The sequence below is a fragment of the Misgurnus anguillicaudatus genome, chromosome 21 (genome assembly GCF_027580225.2).
Source record: "Misgurnus anguillicaudatus chromosome 21, ASM2758022v2, whole genome shotgun sequence".
NCBI lineage: Eukaryota > Metazoa > Chordata > Actinopteri > Cypriniformes > Cobitidae > Misgurnus > Misgurnus anguillicaudatus.
Window position 1 is genome coordinate 4,909,353 of NC_073357.2, and position 16,599 is coordinate 4,925,951.

The following is a 16,599-nucleotide window of genomic DNA, read 5'->3' on the forward strand; positions in this document are numbered from 1 at the left end:
TGCCAAGTATTGGCTCATTTTGCATTTCATGGGAGCTGCACATTCCAGGGAAAGTTGGGACGGGTAGCAGTAAGAGGCCAGAAAATTTTTATGTACACATAAGGAAAAGCTTAAGGACTAATTTGCAACTTATTAGGTCATTTGGCAACATGATTGGGTATAAAAAGAGCCTCTCAGAGTGGCAGTGTCTCTCAGAAGTCAAGATGGGCAGAGAATCACCAATTCCCCCAATGCTGCAGCGAAAAACTGTTTTCTGAGTTTCTCAGAGAAAAATTGCAAAGAGCTTGAAGTTATCATCATCTACAGTGCATAATATCATTCAAAGATTCAGAGAATCTGGAACAATCTCTGTGCGTAAAGGTCAAGACCGACAAACCATACTGGATGCCCGTGATCTTATGGCTCTTAGACAGCACTGCATCACATACAGGAATGCTACTGTAATGGAAATCATAACATGGGCTCAGGAATACTTCCAGAAAACATTGTCAGTGAACACAATCCACCTTGTCATTCGTTGTTGCCAGCTTAAACTCTGTAGGTCAAAAAAGAAGCCATATCTAAACATGATCCAGAAGCAAAGGTGTTTTCCCTGGGCAAGGCTCATTTGAAATGGACTGTGGCAAAGTGAAAAACTGTTCTGTGGTTGTGGGATTTGATTTTGTTTTATTAATCGTGCTGTTTATAATCTTAATTTATGTGTATTGTTACGATAATGATTTCTGTGCTGACCACAAGAAAGTTGTCTGTGTGTCTGGAAAGTTACTAAGGAGGGGGTGGCTGATGTGTGTGTGGGAGCCAGGGGGGCTATAGAAAAAGCCCTGAAGGGAAAACACCCAGAACAGATGGTTTCAATAAACAAGTTGCTTGCTTTATAACTATGTTATATTTAGAGAAAGTGAAAATTAGTATGTTTAACTAATGAATGCATTTAACCAATTCATGAACAATGGAGTATTGTTGTGTTGTTGAATAATTATGTTTTACATATTTACTGCCTACATTTCATGATGATTGCTAAAAGTGCTAAAGTTACAAAGATGTCCAAATAAGGACATAATGCCCCAGGGAACAGAATGGTCTGTGTATGTCTTTCTGTCTGTTTGCTATGCAACCCCCCACAGGTATGTGGTGATGGAATCTGATAAGGAAAACAGCCATCTGGGGGAGGAGAATGTTGAAGAAAGAACGACGATAAATACTCATGTTTTTGTCCTGAGCTGGGAGTTGTTGGTCGAATCTTGCTGTTAAGACTTGAGACAACCCGGCATGCTGTAACTTTTTCATATCTGATCAATAAATATTCAATTTAGATATTTGTGTCTTTCTCCATTGATGAACACGCTTTGGACGCCTTAAAGTCCAACATGGTCCAAAGAATCAAAATTTGAAGTTCTTTTTGGAAAACTGGGACGCCATTTCATCCGAACTAAAGAGGACAAGGACATCCCAAGTTGTTATTAGCGCTAAGTTCAGAAGCCTGCATCTCTGATGGTTTGGGGTTGCATGAGTGCGTGTGGCATGGGCAGCTTACACATCTGGAAAGGCACCATCAATGCTGAAAGGTTTATCCAAGTTCTAGACACCTTTGATTCCATTCAGACATCGTCTCTTTCAGGGAAGACCTTGCATTTTCCAACATGACAATGCCAGACCACATTCTGCATCAATTACAAAGTCAAGACTGCATAGAAGAAGGATCTGAGTACTGAAATGGCCAGCCTGCAGTCCAGATCTTTCACCCACAGAAAACATTTGGTGCATCATAAAGAGGAAGATGCGACAAAGAAGACCTAAGACAGTGGAGCAACTAGAAGTCTGTATTAGACAAGAATGGGACAAACATTCCTATTTCTAAACATTGGTCCTCTTCCAGCTGTTTCTTATATGTACATTTAACTTTTCTGGCCTCTTATTGCTACCTGTCCCAACTTTTTTTGGAATGTGTAGCTCTCATGAAATCCAAAATGAGCCAATATTTGGCATGACATTTCAAAATATATCACTTTCAACATTTGATATGTTATCTATATTCTATTGTGAATAAAATATAAGTTTATGAGATTTGTAAATTATTCCATTCCTTTTTCACTCACAAGCTCTTATACATGCACAAGCAGCTAAATAACCCAGAAAACGTGTACAGCTAAAAACACAGAATTACGTTTTTAAAAGCTACCAAGCCATAAAACCCAGTCTTTAAGGAGACAAAAGTGGATACAGGCAATAAGGCGTAAAGCATCAGCAGGAAGAATGGGTAAATTGTGGGATCCTGACACTATATACCTACGTCTGCAGTAAACATTTTGTCACTGGTAAGTCAAATATCCAAATGTCAGTTTTATATGTTATATTTCTGCAAGCTAAGCTATAGCATTTTGACAGCATACAACTTGTTAGAACGTGAATAAAGCAAAAAACAATGCAGTAAAGTTATCTTTGCGAGTGCCTAGGTACAGTAGCTAATATAGCTAACAGCCAGAGATGGGCACTTAAGTTAGTGACTTGGACTCGAGTTTCACTCGAGTTGCATTTATCTGGACTTCAGACTTGAACTGAAATGAAGAGTCATGTTTGCAGAAGGGACAGGATTTTGGGTGCATGAGCAAGGTGGGTCTCCTATTGATAAAGAACTAAACACTCACAGTTGCCGTGTACCGTGTAAAACGCCCATTGACGTGTACAGCGCTCCCCCGTCCATCTGATTATATCACAAACAGCGTGCATTTAATTTTAATTTGAATTTAAACAGCTATTTTCTGATAATGACTGTCATCAGTAACAATACTGTAATAACAAGACACTGTAGCCATTTTTGCTTCACTTAGAAACTGCATTAACATGGCTATGCAACTGTGAAAAATAAATGAAAAAGTAGCTTTAATCTCAAAATAAAGTTTGACTAGTTCGAACTGAATCATAGTGTACTTTTACATATGTTTTTGTATGTACAGTCTTGTTCAAAATAATAGCAGTACAATGTGACTAACCAGAATAATCAAGGTTTTTAGTATATTTTTTATTGCTACATGGCAAACAAGTTACCAGTAGGTTCAGTAGATTCTCAGAAAACCAACAAGACCCAGCATTCATGATATGCACGCTCTTAAGGCTGTGCAATTGGGCAATTAGTTGAAAGGGGTGTGTTCAAAAAAATAGCAGTGTCTACCTTTGACTGTACAAACTCAAAACTATTTTGTACAAAAATTTTTTTCTGGGATTTAGCAATCCTGTGAATCACTAAACTGATAATTAGTTTTATGACCACAGTTTTTTAAAACTGCTTGACATCTGTGTGGCATGGAGTCAACCAACTTGTGGCACCTCTCAGCTGTTATTCCACTCCATGATTCTTTAACAACATTCCACAATTCATTCACATTTCTTGGTTTTGCTTCAGAAACAGCATTTTTGATATCACCCCACAAGTTCTCAATTGGATTAAGGTCTGGAGATTGGGCTGGCCACTCCATAACATTAATTTTGTTGGTTTGGAACCAAGACTGGTTTGCCCGTTTACTAGTGTGTTTTGGGTCATTGTCTTGTTGAAACAACCATTTCAAGGGCATGTCCTCTTCAGCATAGGGCAACATGACCTCTTCAAGTATTTTAACATATGCAAACTGATCCATGATCCCTGGTATGCGATAAATAGGCCCAACACCATAGTAGGAGAAACATGCCCATATCATGATGCTTGCACCTCCATGCTTCACGGTCTTCACTGTGTACTGTGGCTTGAATTCAGAGTTTGGGGGTCGTCTCACAAACTGCCTGTGGCCCCTGGATCCAAAAAGAACAATTTTACTCTCATCAGTCCACAAAATGTTCCTCCATTTCTCTTTAGGCCAGTTGATGTGTTCTTTGGCAAATTGTAACCTCTTCTGCACATGCCTTTTTTTAACAGAGGGACTTTGCGGGGCATTCTTGAAAATAGATTAGCTTCACACAGACGTCTTCTAACTGTCACAGTACTTACAGGTAACTCCAGACTGTGTTTGATCATCCTGGAGGTGATCATTGGCTGAGCCTTTGCCATTCTGGTTATTCTTCTATCCATTTTGATGGTTGTCTTCTGTTTTCTTCCACGTCTCTCTGGTTTTGCTCTCCATTTTAAGGCATTGGAGATCATTTTAGCTGAACAGCCTATCATTTTTTGCACCTCTTTATAGGTTTTCCCCTCTCAAATCAACTTTTTAATCAAAGTACGCTGTTCTTCTGAACAATGTCTTGAATGACCCATTTTCCTCAGCTTTCAAATGCATGTTCAACAAGTGTTGGCTTCATCCTTAAATAGGGGCCACCTGATTCACACCTGTTTCTTCACAAAATTGATGACTTCAGTGATTGAATGTCACACTGCTATTTTTTTAACACACCCCTTTCAACTAATTCAACTAATTGCCCAATTGCACAGCCTTAAGAGCGTGCATATCATGAATGCTGGGTCTCATTTGTTTTCTGAGAATCTACTGAACCTACTGGTAACTTGTTTGCCACGTGGCAATAAGGAATGTACTGAGGATCTTGATTGTTCTGGTTGGTCACATTGTGCTGCTGTTGTTTTGAACAAGACTGTATATTATGTACTGATAAAAGTTTTGTCTAAATAAACCCTTTATATCCCCTTAGCGACACATGACTTGAGACTCGACTTGTGACAAAAGACTCAAGATTTGACTCAGACTTCAGTGATAAAGATTTCAGACTTGACTCGGACTCCAGCTGAAAGACTTCAGACTCGACTCAGACTTCAGATGAGAGACTTGTGAACATCTCTGCTAACAGCTTTCAAACAGCTTTTCCCACTGTTGATTTAGTTTAAAGCAACACTATGTAGTTTTTTTACCTTTAAATAATGTCTCTAAAATTATTTCAGTGATATAACAACTTTTAACTGGCCAAATTGTACTGTTTCTGCAACCTGAGCAGCCTCCTAGCTGCTACAAGCACACTCTGAAAGTGGCGGTGGAGGGTAGTAAACACAGCCCCGCCCCTCCCCCTGCCTGCAGAAGAGTGTCTGATACCAGGCACTGTTGCGCTTTTCAACCACATGGGTAGCTGTAAGTCATTTTTACATGGAAACTACATAGTGTTGCTTTAAAAAATATATCAATCAAATAGTTGTTAATATTAAAGTATTTCACTTTGACCTTAAAGTTGTAGCGGGGCTGCTTCACACAAAGCGAGAGAGAGCGAGAGAATCCATATGCAAGGAGGTTTTAAAAAGTATTCCACTTAGACAGGCAAAAACATCCAAATAGGGTAATCCAAACTTTATACAAACAGGAAGTGAACAGTAAAGTGTGACCTGACAAGATTACAAAATTAAAGACCAGAAACTAGAACATGACTTCACAATAAAAGACCTAACAAAAGAACAGATCACAAAACCATGACAGAAGTGGGATAAGGGGGTAATTAGGATATCCAAATGTCAGTTTACATTACTAAGTGCCTTAGGCCTACAGTTGTTCTTAGAATTGCAAGTGCCATAGTTTAAGTTGCTAACAGTTGCTATAACTTATCTCTTTATTGTTTTAGTTATTGATATCAACTGTACCCCATCTTCCCTTTATATTGGACACTGTTTTATTTTACACAGGATACATCATCAGTAAAAGTCCCCTTTCTATGAGTGACCGAGGCAGAGTGGCGATAAACAAGCTTTATTTACACAGTAAAATGACACTTATTAATGTCAATCTAAAACAACAAATCTAATAATTTGTTGGTATAAAGTAAGCTATTGTTACTAATAGATAATGATGTAAGGTAAGGTAAGGTAAGGTAAGGTAAACATTAATTGTCCCACGTGGGGGAAATTTGTCACCCATTCTGCAGCCGTACAATACACACATTAAACAAATACTATTCACAAATGCACAGAGTATTAAATAAATAAAATTACAACTATATACTTCCCCTCAACATGATCTCACAAAGTTCCGTGGGATAGTCACGGAATTTTGTGCTCATTTTTCCGTGGCATTCTCACGGATCTCCGCATTTTTCCGTGGCCCTGCTACGGACTGTCTTTTTTCGTGGCATTCTCACGGATTGGCCACTCAACTGCTCCTTCCCACTCTCAAACCACTTTCGCTTTGGTTTAGGGCTAGATTTGGTGTTTGCGTTAGTATGTCACTTTAACTATTGGTTTATACTATTTTCCTGATTTATTCTTTTATATTTTCTAAACTTTAAACAATTGTCGCCTGGCGTTGGGGTTAGAGTTGGGTTTGGTCAGGAATGTCATATCATGTAAATCCAACCCTAAAACAAAGCGAAAATGGCAAGAAACAGGACAAAACAGTTGAGCAACCAATCCGCGAGAACGCCATTGAAAAAGAAAGTCCGTAGCAGGGCCACGGAAAAATGCGGAGATCCGTGAGAATGCCACGGAAAAATGAGCACAAACTTCAGTGACTATGCCACAGAAATTCGTGAGATCAGGTTGTTCCCCTATTAAACAACTTTACAGACACTGGGACAAAAGACTTTTTAAATCTATTTAATCTGCACCAAGGAACTCTGAACCGCCTGCCAGAAGGCAACAATTCATACTCTGTATATAAAACATGGGAAAAATCACAGACAATCCTCTCAGCGTGTCTTACAGTAGTGTGTTCATACATAGTCTGCAATAGTGTTAATTATTTTACTCCAATAATTTTCTGAAGAGTATGTATCATTCGTATCAGCTTTGATCTCGACTGCACAGATAGATTCCCAAACCATACTGTGATGCAGTATCTGATTAAAATCTCATTTACTGCCTGGTAAAAATAACCATCAAATTTTGATCAACCCCATGAACCCTCAAACGACCTAAAAAAAAGATCTTTGTTGTATCTTACTACAGATATAACCTACATGGATAATCCATGTTAGTGAGTCATCAAAAAAGACACCAAGATATTTATATGATGAGACATGTGTTACATTTTGATTGTGGATGCTCAGTAGCCTGTGATCACCCACTCCTCTAGGATCAAACACCATTTCCTTTGTCTTTCTTATATTTAGGGCTAGGTGGATGTTTTCATACCAGTTCTCAAATCTTTCAATCTCAAAAAGTATGAAATAAGTGTGAAATAATTTATGTTGTTTTAGGCTCCAAAAGTGATTATGAGTCTCACCCAGAGTTTATTCCAATGTTACTGCCTCACAAAAGGGTGAAACAAGCCACTTGACTAATGAGGGTGCAAAACAGAACAAAACGTAATCATGTTTCCACCGCCACCACCTCAGCTCTGCGGGTAACCAAGAATCCTCCTGAACCCACTTCAGAAAACCCTCCTGAATCTACCTTAGAATTAACGGACCAGCCTACAACAGAACATCTTCTTAAAGAGATTCAGCTTTTAAGAGAGGAAAGGGATGCTGCCAGTAGAGCGAGGGATGAGGTACAACAGAGGTATAAAGCAAGCAGTTTGAAAGAGGATGATGATTGTAAATTAATGACTTCACGAAACATTTTTAGTGTAATTCGTAAATTTTTTGCTCAGTTAATTTCATTTACTTTGCTTTGCAAATTGACCTCAGAAGACCAGTTGTTTCTCACATTGCTAAAGCTGCGGCAAAGCCCAACAACACCTGTACTGGCTCAAATGTTTGGGCTAAAAAGAACAACAGTTTTACGTGTGTTCACAAAGTGGGTAGATATCATGTATGCCAAAATGGCATTCCTAATACTGGCGTGATAGAGAGTGCATACAAGATTCAATACCCACGGGAATGAGATTACAGTTCCCCCGCCTGACAAGCATCATCAATTGTTTAAAAAAAAGATTGTGCATTCAAAGAAACAGAAATATTGGTTAGAAAACTGACTTTTCAATCTATCACTACATCACAATGAAAAATGTATGCAAAAATGCATGTCTGTTATGATTTCGTCTATGAGTTTTGTGATTCAGTGCCAAGACCTACTCAAATTAAAAGAAGTGGACAACAGCTAAATATTTGGATGCATCACCTCCCTTCAAAAAGATGGGGGGTCAGGCATCTGATGTTCATATTGTAAGACAGTCTGGCTTTTTATCTTGCAACTCCCACAAGCCAGGAGACCAGGTATTTAGATTGTGCAGATGTTGCTAGGGACATTACTGATGATAATATCCCTGGCATTTTTTAATCGATGAATTGTATGTATGTTTGCATTCTCTTATTCTTACTCTTACTCAGATACTGGCTGACAGGGTTTTTACTCTTGTGGAAGATTTTGCTGTTCTCGGTGCCCATTTGTTCATGCCGGCATTCACTTGAGGCCAGAAACAGCTGGCTGGAAAAGATGTTGAGGAGCCAAATTGAATCAAACCGAATAGCAGGTAAGAACTTCGGACACTCACATTGTCAATATTTTTAATGTGAAATAATTCCATTACCTGTCTTTACCGGTCTAACTGTTTAATTAAGAAGTATCATCACTGCCACCACTTCCTGTTCTGCCGCCCTATCTCTTGCCTTTGACTGCACTTTTGTTGTTTGCGGAACTCCTCTCTGCCTCAGTACCTGCAATACTGGAATTACTTAAACTGCCAGGATTGTGCTCCAGTCCCTAATCACGGTGAGTACTAATATAAAAAAGCAATGTATGAAATTATAGACTAATTGTACATCATAATATGTGTAAAAAATCATCACATATGATCATTCTTGGTAGAATGTGGCAGGTCCAGAAGTCTGTGATGGTTCCCACAGGAGCGCAGATGAAGTCTTAATTTCACTGGGTACCCGAAGTCTTTACAGCACTGGGTACCCGAAAGATGACACACATTTGTGTAGTCCATGGTCCCAGGTGAAAAAGTAGTACACTTCCATGGTGTACTGAAAGTGCTTTATTTTCGCACACTAATTTTGTACTTAATATACTAAAAATTTATCTTTAGTACTTCTTAAGATGTTTTTAAGATTATCTTAGTGTACTTCACTGTGCTATTTTGAGACACAGTGAATATGAACCAAAATGCACTTTTAACATACTATCTCTGTATTAAAAGGTGTATTTAGTTAACACTTGTATTGAGCTTGAACTCAACTTTCATACAAAGATGGGTTCAAGTTTACTACAGGTGGTACCTAAATACATTTTTTAAAAACATTTTTAGCACATTTTAGTTCATATTCATGGTGTCTCAAAATAGCACAGTGAAGTACACTTAGATGATTTTAAGAACATCTTAAGAAGTACTAAAGATGAATTTTTGGTATATTGGGTACAAAATCTGCTGGTGTCCTCTGGGGTCATGGAGCCACTGATCTAGACTGCCACCCATGTCTTGGCCCCAGTTTTAAGGACAACAGCTTTTAGGTATTGTTCAGTTTTTTTGTTATAAGCCAGAAATGACAAGGAGGCAGATTGAAATAAAAATTACACAAATCCAATTAATGTGAAATAGGCAACATAACATTTTTTACAGACTGAATCCACCAAAGTTTTGTATTTAAAGAGCACCTATGATCCGATTCACGATTATATATTTCCTTTGGTGTGTAAGTGTGTATTAGTACATGATAATGATATGCATAATGTACAAACCCCAAAGCAAACGATGAAACGAGTTATCGTCTCCAACGTAAATCTCTTTTCTTGGACTGCAACAAATACACAGATTGTAGGCAACAGTTTACAATGAATGGGTAAACGGATTAAAGGCTCCAAGAGAATCTGTGTGACCTCACCTCTTGTGGACATTTAAAGTGTTGTCAAACAAAACAGAGCGTAGCTAACTCCTACCCCTCCCTTCGGTGCTTCCTGAAAGAGTCATGAACGTGCCCAGCCCCCACTCCCAAATCCTTCTTGCCATTTATTGACCACTTTATTTTTGTTTTAGTTTGTGGAGCCTGGGCTGTCTACACAGATTGCGTTTTTTACAGTGTGTTCAGGGGACAGCCAGCTAGCAGATAGTGAGGAGATATTTACTATATCAAACAAAAAATGTTTTATGGCCTAAAACGCGTGAATTCGCTTTTTAAAACTTGATAAATGTGCCTCACCTTTAACAGAAAATCATATGAGCTCAATCCATTTTTATAGCACTTCTGACACTGACATTTTTACTCTCTTCAACATTTTTATCCATCATTGTATATGCAAAAACCAACCTAACGTTGGCCTAACTCATGTTATGTGAAATGTGTTCTGGCTGAAAATACATTGGCGATGACCTACACCCAATGAGAGAGCAACATACAGGGCAGTTGGAATGTGAGAACTCTGGTCTTACACGAATGACCTTGCGTTGTTTCCTTTTTACTTCTCATGTGCATTTGGTTGTTAGGTATATAGTTTGCGTCAAAGTGAGACAAAGTTGTCGGTGATTCTTCCTATGGTAAATTATTGTAGTGTGAAACCCCCACGTTGCCGAAAACAGCAGCGACTAAATACTACCCCAGATAGTCATGCAGTGTGAAAAGATATATGACCCGACTACTTTGAAAATCATGCAGTCTGAACTCAGCATAAATTAAGTCACTCAAAAAAACACATTTTCTCGTGCCATATTTTTGCCCTATGGCAAGCTGCTGCATGTTTGTGTCTGTTTTAAAGATCGCTCTGAATGGGATCTCTATGAAAAGTCCATAACAAAAATGGAATTATCACTGCTTTTTGCTCAAAATGTGGTGTTTTTGCAGAAACCTACCCATATTTAAAAGCTGATTACAAAAGAACTACTGAAGGTAGGAGGAAACATTTTTTTTTGTTTGTTTGAAAGCAGAGGGTCTGTTCTTTCATTTGGTAAATTGTATGTTTATATATTTGAAGAAGAACATTTTCTGGAAGGCATTAAACTTTTGTGAAAATCATGAAAAACGCTGGCGCTGGCTGGCAACTTTTTAAAAAAAACGCTGGCGGGGAAAGAGTTAATTTATTCCACAGATTAGTCTGCAAAATCTGATTTACATATGTATGCTAATAATAATTATACAACAGTTCTTTCTGGTTCTCGAATCTGATTGGCTAAGAGGCGTGCAATATTCTACTGATAATGGCACAGTAACCGCTTCACCTTTCGTAGCATTCCGCCACCTAGTGAATGGAGGTCCTCTAAACAGGCTCATCTCTGAATAGAAAAACTGCAGGCACACATGGACACACACAACCGCGTTGTTTTGAATCACTCGCTGTGTGTCTCATTAGTTCACTAGCTTGTAAATCAGTCTGTGAATCCCCAATCGGAAGTTATTATTCCGTCAAAGATCAGCGCTCTTGGATGTTACGTTAAAGTTAATGGGAGTTATGTCTTGTCACATCGTGTGGACAATTAACACTTGGAAAGAGGAATGTAAACACTCATTTTTTTCTGGAGCTATATCTCTTATCAGAACGCGAAAACACCGTGGAACTGCAGGTAAGCACCGCAGCTTTTAAATGTGGACATTGATGATTTATTTAATCGCGACTTGACTATTAAAACATGTTATGAGATATCGCCACTGATATATTCATAAGCAGCATGCAAAAAAATCTCTCTGACACTTATAAAAAACTGTTTTATATAGTACTGACAAGAACGAAGTCTAATATTAACCGAGTGCTCGTATCGCGTTAAGATGAAATGGTAAACCAATAGTAACATTTATATAAGTATAGTTTTATTAACTTTTACCTCGCGCCAAAACAATAACAACACAAAAGAAACTTAATATGAATAAGAAAACAAGTAATAGTTTTATCATGACACCAAATACTGCAGATTTGATCTCATTTTGACCATCAAAAACAGGCCAACATGAGAGCCAGGGAATCCCTGTCAGAGATGTAGCCCAGAGAGGGCGGTGGTCAGCGGGGCGAGTGAACACTGACGTCCGCTTATGCTTTGGTTCTCATACGTACCGAATCTCACTAAGCAAACATCCAAACAGGCACTATCTTTACTAATCGACTGTAGATTTAAATATAATGAATCTAAAAGAGGCTGGAATGTCTCGTTGTAAAGGATATTCCCCAAGGAATATAGTGAGGAGTGCGATCAGACTGGAACTTCGTGGGCCTGGGCACCTTTTTGGCTATAGAACAATGTGGCAAGTGCTAAAGCAGAAGTACTAGCTGACTGTAAAACGGGATGATGTGATGGTTCTCCTCCGTGAGCTCAATCCTGTCGGGTGCGAAAGGAGATCGCAAAGGAGGTTTGTACGACGAACATACCACTCAATGGACCCTAATTATATGTGGCATGCAGATGGTTATGACAAGTTAAAACCGTTTGGCTTGGCCATCTCAGGATGCATAGACGGGTTCTCCCGGAAGGTGCTGTGGCTGGTCTGTGGCCCAACAAACAACAACCCATCTGTCATCGCCGCTAATTACTTGTCATGTGTACGATCTCTTGAGCTGGTCCCAATGAGACTGCGGAACGGAGAACGGCACCATGGCCGCAATTCAGTCCACCCTGCGTCACCAGCACACTGACCACTTCTCCGGTGCCTCCAGCCATATGTATGGCACATCCACTAGCAATCAGCGAATCGACTCATGGTAGTCCATATTAAGAAAGTCATGGTATGTGATATTAAATACAATCCCACTTTACTCATTGTTTATCCTTGCACAAATACTATCCTATTTATTGCATGAAATAGGCATTTTACTTTTAAAAATGTGACTGTACACCAATGGAAATTTACATCCCAAATTAACATACTTTTCAAGTGTATGTAAATAAATGTAAATGTATGACAATTATGTGCATTTTCCTCTGCAGGCCTATGTACATTCAGTAAAATTGCTGACCAGTTGAATGTATTCCTTTACAGATCTCAATTTTGGATGGAGTTGTTTGCAGACCTGGGAGACTTGGGAAACTTCAGTGGTAGTCACAAAGACCAATGTGTCCTCAGGTATTGCTTTAATGAGGTTATTCAGAGGGATATGGACGAATATGTGGAACTATGGAACACTCACAGGATTCGCCCCTCTCGAATGGCTTCTTGTCCTGGAGGAGTGCCCAATGAGCTGTTTCATCTGCCACACAGGTAATGTGGATGTCTTACTTCCCTATAACTCAACATTTAATTACTATGTCAAATGTACATGGATTTAAAAGATACACTTCATTTAGATTTGGCTCCAGAGACTGCGGCTTTGGGGTTGACCCGGAAGAACTGGATGCATTTCCAGAAGCAAATCCATCCCTGACTCCATGTGGTGATGCAAACATTCAGGAGTACTTGGACTATGTAATGGAGCACTTCCAATTACAGCAGCCAGGAAACTGGAAGTCTGCAACAGAACTTTATCTACGGCTCAAAGAAATTGGACCGCTGTAATTGCACTATTTACTGTGTACAATTAAAGAATTAAACAGATTTTTATAAAACCATTTCTTTTATTATGTTCTATGTTCTTAGAAATACATGTCATTTAAAGACATCCACATAAGATTAAACTCCATTTTAACATTACAGTAAAAATAACATGGTTTACTACTCTTGAACAAAAATGTGTCATACAACAATGGTTGACAGACAGTGCACAGAGAATTGACAAATACAAGTCAATGGCAGAAAACTCTAGTCTATAAAAAGCAAAATAGCCATTGATTCTAGCAGTCTAGTCAAACAGTAGAAACAGTAAATGTAGACAGTAAAAGAACATGGTTTACTGTTCCTGAACGAATCATTTGGTGTAGGTAAATGGGTGTACAGCTAATACAACCCTGATTGCTTTTAGAAGCAGCCAAAACCAGGGGAGTTCTGAATGCCATATTGGAGTTCAAAATTACTTAACACTGGCAATTTCAATGTGTTAGCACACGTATTTGCCATTGGATATGGTGAATCTTCAATGAATTCCAGTTTTGGCTGCGGGTTCAGCCCAGATGTGGGGAGAGAATTCAGTCCAGTGGCAAACATGAGCACCTCCTCCACTGATACAGCAGTCTGGCCTTCTATAAATTAATATAATTGTTCACAATCATTCTGGCGTTAAAAAGTTGAATTCCTTATAAAGTACTTTACTGTTTTTTTTCTGAATGCTTAAACGCTAACCGTGATTCTTATAGCACAATTTCTAAAACTATTACTTTGTATAGCAAAACCACTCACTGAGTTTTCAAAACTAAAAGCACAAACACAGCTTCGCACTCAGGGCCTGTTTACACGCTCGAGGGTGAAAACGTAAAAATATTTTATCGGATGTGCCTTTCGTTTACACGGCGATGGCGTTTTGGGGGCTTAAAAACGCAAAGAAGTGAAACCACTCTTCAGAGTGGAAATCTTAAAAAGGATCTACCGTTGCGTTCTCGTCTAAAGAGTAAAAACGCAAAAGTCTGCTCATGGTGGCTCTCGTCACAGACGCGTTTACGTCACAGGCATGCGCCAGTTCAGAAAAATAACAACAAACATGTCAGATTATTTTCATACGTTGGACCTTCAAGTTGCCAAAGCAGCTCTGATAAATATACAAGTCTTTCCAGCAGTTGTACGAATTATTCACAGCAAGTATTACTGATCAGAGAAGGCGCATTAATTACCTCAGTGAAACTGTTGATGCGCCAATTCGTCGGAGGCAAACCAGACGGCTTTGGACGAGACCTGGGAGAACCAGGAAGAAGGTTGTACGCAGGCTCACGGACTTGGTGTTGTTGTTTGTCAGTGCTTCACATTGCCACCTAGCCACCTGGAGTGCATACTACATCGAATATCACACACTTTTCCGTCACCATATGCACGCAGATTTTCCCCTCAAAATGCTTGTATAAACGCCGAATAAAAAGTGATAACACAATGCCACTTTTGCGGATTCTTTTCAGATCGTTTCCATGTAAACGTACCCTCAGTTTGCAATTTTGTTACACAACAAAACTGTAGGAACAATCCACTGCACATCACTCTTTTTGCAGAACTGTAAACATAACTTACTGCTTTACACTCAATACGAAAACACAATTTTTACAAATGTTTCACACCGCAAGCGCGAGCAGCGCGTGAGGACAGCGTTTGCTCGCATGGCCATTGTGCTTTCTCACCGGCTGCGTTTGCAGTGCATACTGTGCAGTTTAATAACAGTATAAAAATCTCAAGTAGGCTACACATTACTTTATTTTACATGCATTTATGAGCAAAATCTCTTCAAGACGCTTTTTGACAGTCAGTGTAATTTATATAACTGTGATTTGTTTAACTCACATTTTTTTCATGCTGTTCTGGTCAGTGTAATGATAGATGTAGACACAAAACACAATTATAGACATAAAAAGCCCATGGCACATTATTAAATCTGTTTCTCTAAAGTTTTACGATAAAATAAAACATTCACTCAGTGATTAACAGCATGAAGCAGTCGATCGTGTTTCCCTTGGCGTCACATTCGTGATTTTATTTTACAATTTCACTTCGCGTCAATCCACGACCATTTAAAGCATAAACAATGCACTGTCACTTTAATTGAGCGTGAGCAGCGCAGCAAAACTAGAGCCGACGCCGAAACGATCGCAGCACTGCTGCTTCAGCAAAGCCCCTGCCACGCGAGCACATGCTGCTCACGCGTGCGGTGTGCATGCTTTAACTTGTTAACATTGGCGCCGAAAAAAACATGTGCCGCTTGCGCGCTGCTCACGCTTGCAAGTTTTGCAAAAATAGCCAATAGTTAAAAAATTTGCTTAAGCAATCATAAAAAAACTAACTTAAAATAGTGGATTTTGCACTTTTTGCAAACCTTGACAATCAAGGAGGTAGTCATTCTAAAATCCCAGGGTCTTTCCCTCTCAGACCCTCCTATTGCTCCCCAATGGACTCAAGTCTGGCCTGAAGAGATCCTCCAGCAACTCAGCAGCAAGCTGCTTTTCTACATGGCACAGGACAGGGGACAGCAGTGCTGGGTACAGCTGCAGTGCGTTGTACAATCCAAGAGCTGAGAGTCCTTCTTTAAATCTGGAGAAAACATGTAACAGACAGATTATTTCCTATTTACGTGTCACTAATCTGCAAGCAAAATTCCAACAAACAAGCAAAAAACATGCCCATTGGCTGCCAAAGACTTTTATACGTTTAATTTCATACAAGATAGATTAATACCTGTCAATCACACACATGTTACGATCAATGATAAACCATCTCAGGAAGTCAGATACATTAGCCGCTTTTGCACTTTCGGGCCTGTGCGAGCCAGGGCTTCAAACGGGCCTCACGGAGCCAATAGCCTCAGACCTCCAGCTGTGTAGCCAAAATCACGACGCGTTTGCATTGTCAAGCCAATAGCGCCGCAGCGCTTCAGAAAACCCCGCCCTTAATACGCCTACCTGGATGTAACGTCACACAACTCCGCCTGTTTTACCGTGAGGAAGTCACTTCAATCTGACAGGAGACGGGAATGGGATCGAATCATCATACAACAAACATAATGAAAATAACTGAGGCGGCTGTTTGCACGGTGAAAGCCAAAATGAGAAGATAGAGATGTTTGCTCCATCCGCGCTGTTACTCTTGGGGGCGGTTTCCCGGACCAGGATTAGCTTAATCCAGGACTAGGCCTTAGTTTAATTAGGAAATATAACTAGTTTTAACAAACATGCCTTACTAAAAACATTACCTGTGTGCATTTTAAGGTAAAACAAAGTGCACTGATGTATTTTAAGATATGTAAGTGCAAGTTGT